At 33.2% G+C, this 7,818-nt stretch overlaps 1 long non-coding RNA gene across 4 annotated transcripts; it reads right to left on the bottom strand.

The window, feature by feature from the left end:
- Nucleotides 1-1,414: 1,414 nt before the first annotated feature.
- On the bottom strand, nucleotides 1,415-7,219 carry LOC113296610. 4 transcript variants are annotated; one of them, XR_003333060.1, is made up of 6 exons: nucleotides 5,447-7,219; nucleotides 5,298-5,369; nucleotides 4,736-4,913; nucleotides 3,314-3,398; nucleotides 3,140-3,213; nucleotides 1,473-1,731 (listed from the first exon to the last, which is right to left on the bottom strand). It is a non-coding gene; the product is annotated as an uncharacterized LOC113296610 (long non-coding RNA). The 4 variants fall into 4 exon arrangements; XR_003333061.1 differs by having other exon boundaries at nucleotides 3,140-3,155; XR_003333059.1 differs by having other exon boundaries at nucleotides 1,415-3,213; nucleotides 5,447-7,218.
- Between the last annotated feature and the right edge of the window lie 599 nt (nucleotides 7,220-7,818).

Raw genomic sequence — 7,818 nt, 5'->3', positions numbered from 1 at the left:
TTCAGTAACCAATTCACTAATTAATCACCCCAATTTACAGTTTGATCAGTAATAAAGCATAGTAAATGATCTCTCGTTTATATCAATAAACTCGTATGGCCAAAAGATCAAACCAAAACAATAATTATTGAAATAACCAATCTTGATGAACAAGATTCATCCAAGAAAATAAATTTCACTAGATAGTTTGTTCGATCCTCAACAACTTTTTATTTTTATCAAATAAACAACTTGTTAATGCCAGATAATCAAACTCGCCAAAATTCACACAAAGATCAGAACCATAAAGAAAAGTCTTCAAATCTTCAATTTCAGTGTTCAAAAATAAATGTTGGAAACAACTTAATTCCATTATTGGTCAAATATACAAAACAAAGTCTATTAACATTGATCAACAATTCTAATCTTCAAACAAATTACTTGAGTGACCTTATATCACAAGACTTCCATTCTCAAATCTTTTGGATCGTAACCCTAAAATACAAAGGACTAAATATGTTTTAGTAACCAACTCACTTATCGATAACCCAAATCAATATTTAGGTGAGTGATAAAGTACAGTAAAGGATCTTCCATTTATATCAATAAACTACTTTAGTCAAAGATCAAACCAAGAGAGTGATTATAGTAATTATCAATCTAAGTGAATAAGCCCTATCCAAACAACTTAATGCAACTGGACAGTGTCCAATCCTCTTACAAGACTTATGTTTATCAAATAAATTAGACAATGTTCAATTTCACATTACTTGCTCAAAATAATGTTATAACAGAAATTAAAAGAAAAAAATCCTAAGAAAATGGGAAAAAAGAAAATCACAAAATTTGATACATGCATTAATGTGAGATCCACCTGTTCCCCCCAAAAAATTAACTCCCCGATTAAGAGTTAATGTTCTTATGACGTTTGAATCCTTGTCCTTGATAAACCCCTTTTTTAGTTTATTTTTTTACTGATAAAATTTCCTTAGACACATTAAAATTTCCTTAGACACATTATGAAGGGGATAAAGATCGAGTTCACGACCTTTCTCAATCTTTCCCTAATTAACATCAGGGGTACAGCACGGTGGGTTGTTGCATACTTAGTGCAGCTTATTTCCGAACCTAATTTTATGTATGAAAGCCATTTTAACATTTGTTGTTTCACAAAATGGGATCTCATGTCCATTTTGGGTGCCCTGCTTAGCTCTTGGCATGTCTAGATAAGATGTTCGCCTATCTATTTATGCTTCTACCGCTGGTGATGGAGAAATACGGTTCAGTCCAAAATCCCATCTAAATATACTATTTAGTCCTAGCCCATTCAACTAGGTACAAATTAGTCATTTTTATGGAAATTACACAAATAACCTTCTTGTTTACAATTTAGTCCAAATTTATAATTTAATCCAAAATGACTCATGATGATGTCAGCAATTTTAAATAATAAAAAAATAAACTAAAATCAAGTTATCTTTTGAAACGTTTGTCCAAAATTCGCAAAATTTATATATTCGGAAATCTCTTTCCGAGAGCTACAAAAAGAGTACCCATATGGCTATATAATTTTCATTTTTTAAATTTACATTGGTGTGTACAATTATGTACACCGCTGCAAAGATCCAAAAAATCCAGAATCTATGATAGCCAAACTACCACCCTAATCTGCACAGACTGAGAAAAATACCAACCACGCCAAGCTCCAGTTGGATAACATCCAGATTTGCAGAGGTAAGTTTAGCAGATAACCTGCATCGAGGACAAACCAATGAACATAAGAAATCGCAGCTTGAAAAGAAAATGATTATCCTTTCACCAACATCCACACAAGAAAACAAAACAAGAAAACGATCAAAATAAAAACTTACTCAGTTTATGGTCAGAGACACAATCCATGCGGGCATTACTACAAAAATTTAATATGGCTTCGAAACATCCCAGTACAGTGATTCATTGCACTTTACCAAAAACGAGATTACTAACATGCATAACAGATCAATCAATCATGCTCACACCCAGACCTACTTTTTCATGAGAAGTATATTGGTGCATCAATATATTCATCCCTGTGAAACATTCCTAAAGCCGATCATTCATAGCCACAAACAAACCTACTTTTCATTGAAAATACACTTGTGCACCAATGTGTACACCCCTGTAAAACATGCATAAAATCGATCATTCATATTCACACTCTGGCACACTTTTTCATGGGAATTGCAGAGGTGCACCAATGTGTACACCCCTGCAAAATATGCAGAAAAACGATCATTCATAACCACACACAAACCTACTTTTATATGGGAATTATAGAGGTGCACCAATACGTACACCTCTTCAAAACATGCATAAAGCTAATCATTCACAACCGCACACAAACCTATTTTTTCATGGGAGTTACTTCCCACAAGTGCACCAATATGTACACCATTGTAAAACAAGGGAATTGTACTTTTTCATAAGATTTACACAGGTGCACCAATATGTACACCCCTGTAAAACATGCACAACACAAACCAAACACATGTACAACATATGTACAGTTATGTGCACGTTAAGAATTATGTGTACCACTGTGTGCGAGTTAAAAATTCAAAAACATTACCAATTAAAATATGCACAACTATATACACATTAAAATCAACAAGTGTACATTTATGTACACGTTAACAATATCAGGTGTACATTTATGTACACTCTAACAATAGCAGCGGTACAAAAATTTGCACATTATCAAAAAAACATGAAATTTCTATAATTAAGAACTTGAACTAGTGGTAGCCTAATAAGATAGGAGTATAAATAGCTAGTTAGAAATTCAAAAATAATTTAGAAAAATAAAGTAATTAATCACATCATATGAGGAAGAAAAGAAAACCGCTAGAAATGTATTGTTCGGTATGTCAAACACGTGCTTATGCTTCCAATACTACAACTGTAATGATTTATTTTTGCTCATGTAATCATGTATCACATCCAACAACGAAATAAATTAAATGAAGCAAAATATGGGTATCATACAGTTCTATATCATAATCAAAACGTGTATAACGATGTACATATTAACAATCAACAGGTTTACAATTATGTACACATTAAGAATCTGAACAACTATGTAAACCCTTAAAAATTTGGAATTGGGCATTCATTAACTTACATATGCTTGGCATTTCCTACATACAAAAACATGACAATTGGTTGATAAATGGATTTTGAAAAACCTCCAAGAACCTAAAGATTGTTTCCAAATTGGTCAAGCGAGTACAAGATAGGATATTGGCCATTAAGAAAGAAATTTTCTCATCATAAGAATGAACAGTAGAAAACATACCTAGTATCGAACTTTCACCATTTGCAATTGTTAGCAGCCTCCGTGGGTGATTCCACTATCCTACGTAACTTGAATTAGGTCCAACCTACGTAACTTAACAAAATGTGAGCTGATAGAACCTGATTAGAATACATGAAATTATAAGAATATTTTACATGAAGCAACAACGATGCAATTAAACAAAAACTCAACGTAACATAGTTTTATTTACATGAAAATAAAAAATAAAGGGTAATTTATAGTATTCGGCCTTTTAAACCTATAGTTATAATAGATGAATATATGCCTGGGGTGGAAGAATTTAGACCAGCAAGCAGTACAGTTTATACCCAAAGTGTAAGAATTTATATTATAGAACTTCTCACATCATGATTAAGAATCTGGGGACTAACGATGATGGTATATGAAGGTATTTTTCCTGTAAAGGTTACATAGTAAGCTAATTTTTAATATTATAGAAAGTCCTTCAGATCAACGGGTGTAGACTATGTGCACATCGAAAATCAATATGTGTACAACTATGTACACATGGGTAAGAAGACAAACAAAAAAAATGTCATAGGCACTGTATGAATTCGAGCTTCTTAAAAACATTGCATCGATGCTCTGTCATATTTTCTGCAAAAATTTGACCCAATGGTCAATCAGTTATTCAGAATAACGTAGTTTTAACCAGTGCAAGCAAATTTTGGTAGTTAATAGAATATTCGTATCAATGAAGTACATAAATAAACAATATACATAGAACTGGATGGATCTCTTATCTTAAACTCATCTTTCTCCATGTCATATCCACAATTCACAACACAGAGGCCTAAAAAAAATGCAAGTATACCTAACATACTTCATAACATATTCAGTCACAACTACAAAACCATGTGTACACAAAAAACGAGTTAAAATGTCCTAACAGTTGAAAGCGTCACTTCGTTCCCTATTTATGAAATTCTAGCTACTTGTTACTATCGAATGTCGATATTAGAGTAATCTGATACTTAGGTGTACAACTATGTACACATTAACAATCAACAAGTGTACAATTATGTACACATTTCAAATAGGTGTACAACTATGTATACATTGACAATAAATAGGTTTACAACTACTTACACGTTACCATTAGCACTTAGAAACTCTAGGAAGAGAACGAACAAAAAAGACAACATGCGCACATTAATGTGCAATATGTGTACAACTATGTGCACGTTAAGAACCAACATGTGTACAAATATGTACACATTAAGATTCAACATGTGTACAATTATGTACACACCAAGAATTCAATAACAAAAGGCTACTGGTGAAAGCTTAATTAACCCATTATGTTTCAATAACAAACCTGAAGCAAAAAGGCCAAAATTAAGACTATTATAAAAGGATTAAGACAAAAAGCTAAATACAAGAAGATAGAACGGCACAGACCTCATATACATACATTCATCTCTTTCAGTATTTGCTCCTCAACTGAAGCCATGAATCTCTCTCCATCCTCATCAGCTGCTTCCTCATAGTTTGCATTGTTAGCGTCATTCTTGGATGCTCCATCCACAAAAGTAAATATGTGATTATCAAAATCCAAAAGTAATTCTGAAAGGATTCCCTGCATAAATAAAACAAAATAAAAAGAGAAATGCAAACAAAATTTATTAATGTATATGCCTCAAAAATTCAAAATACAATTTACGTCTTTTTAGAATTTTCACTCGAATGTAACTAGTGATTTTCAAATTTGAGACAAGTTAATTGTGATGGCTATGATATATGAGAAATATACATGAGCTTCTTTAGCAATGTCTGCAGAACTAATATGATAATTTTAATAATTAAAACTTACATATACAGATTATAGTCACTAGAAGTAAAACCAACTACGTAAAGTTTGATTCAACAATGAAACACCAAAGATTTAAAACTAGAATACTTTGTCTCAAGGATAGTACGAAAAACGTATGATAAAAAGACTTATCAAACTTACTTTACTTACCAAAAGTTAAACCTCCGGTTAAATGTGTCCACCGGTACCCCATTAGCTGCAGCAAGATTCTTCGAGGTCCAACTGACAAAACGTGATGTGCAATTCAATTCATTGGAAGATTATATACAAACCAGAACTTGAGGAAATATTGAGTTTACCTAGTTTGTTGGTCTTGAAATTGCATAATGATTACATCATGAAGAGGAGGCACTTTGAACTGACCAACACCAGTTTCCCCAGTACCAGTTTCACAAATCCAATGGTCCTGATGCGCCAATATGATGCAATACAAGGTACACTTGTACCTTTTGTGCCACATATGTGTTTTTGTGATGCATTTCCAGCCTCAAGCTTTGCAACACAACACCACAACCCAATCATCTTCCCTTGAGCAACCACATAACCTTTCTAAACTCTCAACCAATCTCATCTTTATCAACAGATCCATAACCAACTCATTCCTCAACTTTAAAACTCTCTCTTCTAACTGAATTACTATATCTACTTCTCTTCTTATTGAATGTTCACTGCATATTCCAAACTCCAACATTTCCTGCAATGTTGTTAGTTCGGTTTAATTACAATATATCCACCAATTCCATTAGCTACAACAGCATATCACTTCAACATACTCAAACAAACAACACCACAACCATTACACCTGTAAATCCAATTCCAAGAAATCTTCTTTTCACATCCATACTTCCTAAATTCCTCTTCAAGCCTGAGAAAATAGTTCTAATAAATTATACAGAACCACCACCAACATAACAATTTCATTCAACACCATATCTTCACCTATAATCACATTCATTCATGAAACCCCACCCAATTCAGCTCATCATCAGACCATAATAGCTCCTTCTCCGTCACACATATACTTCAGCTCACACGACCACTATATATCCTAAATTCTACTTCTATTTCTCTCAATTATATTCAACTTGTAACTGCACCATTGACATCATTATTGCTAATTCTCATAACCTTCTCCTATGTCAGTTTAACAGATACCTAATTTAGGTTCAATTCATCACAATCTCAAAACAATGAATCTCAGTTCCACAAGGAACCCACAATTCAACTTTACACAATCATGTCCACTTCATTTCTAGTTAACACCCATAAATAATCAATCATATCAATTCAATTCCATACAAGCATATAAATCAAATGTAAAACTCTAAATTCAGATTCTCTTAATTAACTTTTATTTTGAGATTGGCACAATCACTCGAATTATCACCATCACCATCAGTTCTCTGAACCCTAGAGTAATCGTAACTCCTCATTCTCTCCGACTTTTTATTTCTTTGCTCTTTCTCCAATTTAATTCAATTCATTTCTCAAGTCATCAAACTTGGTCTTTAATTTCTTCTTTACCATCACTAAGTCATATCTTCAATCAATTTCCAAAATCCTAATTCTTCAACTAAATCCATGTTCTTCCATCTCTGTATCTTCTCGATTCCTAATTCATCTATCAGCAACAACACCACAATCTAATTCTTCATCACTACTCTAAGAAATCAAATCATCAAAACCAGGAAATCCAAACTCTGATTTTGTTTCATCTTTTCTCGGGAAACCCTAACCCATACAAACAAAACTAAAACACCTTCCTCTATTCATCTAATTCACTATTTGTTTGAATAGTTATCATGCACGAGCTGCAGTTCCTGCATCAAAGAAAAGAATGGAGAATGAAAGGAAGAAAAAAAGAGTTTGTCTCGACCCCTCTATCGCTCTTGCTCTGAATCTCTTCTGAAATGAAATCTGAGATTAATCAAATGAACTCAGAACGATTATAACTATGAAGGGTAACTTTGGTAGTGAGAAAATTAGGGAATTTTGGAATCGGTGATAATTTGGATTAACTCGTTTGAATTTGTACTAAACTGTCTAAGACGGACGATTTTTGGACTAGACAAGATCAGGCTTGAAATGAGAGGACTAGACTGTCCCAAGCCCAGTAACTTTGGGATTAAACGTCAATTTCTACTTTATTATGCTACTAAGTGGTTCATAGGACTTAGACCTAGCCCACTCAATCGAGAATGTATGAGTTAACGTTTAGTCCCATTTCCATTGGGCAGTGGATGTTTTAGTCCTGTCCTTCCAAGCTTGTTACTAGGAGGTCATAATTCACCAAGTTTCGAACGATTCAATTCTATGGATGATTCAGTTCAAAAGAAAATTTATGTCGAAATTATCCTACGTAGAAAATCTTTATGCTAGGTTATTGAGACTACATGGAGTCCATATTTAAATTGGATCAATGGGGGTCTAAAAGGCCAAAGAGGACCTTATAGAAGGCCGTAGTCCATTACTTTATTGCTGAGAATTCTCATACTATGTTTTCAGTGTTGACTAAATAGAATTCCAATTTCAGTGTGGCGATATGAATCTATTGTAATGTTAAGTGGTTCCTACGACTTAGACCTTTTTAATCAAGAATTTAGGAATTTAGCGTTTAGTCTTATTTTCGTTGGGCAGTGGATTTTCTAGTCATGTACTTTCAATCTTGCTA

This window comes from Papaver somniferum, chromosome 7, assembly GCF_003573695.1.
Source record: "Papaver somniferum cultivar HN1 chromosome 7, ASM357369v1, whole genome shotgun sequence".
Taxonomy (NCBI): domain Eukaryota; kingdom Viridiplantae; phylum Streptophyta; class Magnoliopsida; order Ranunculales; family Papaveraceae; genus Papaver; species Papaver somniferum.
Note: the sequence above shows the minus strand (reverse complement) of the source record. Positions and strands in the feature narration are given on the sequence as shown.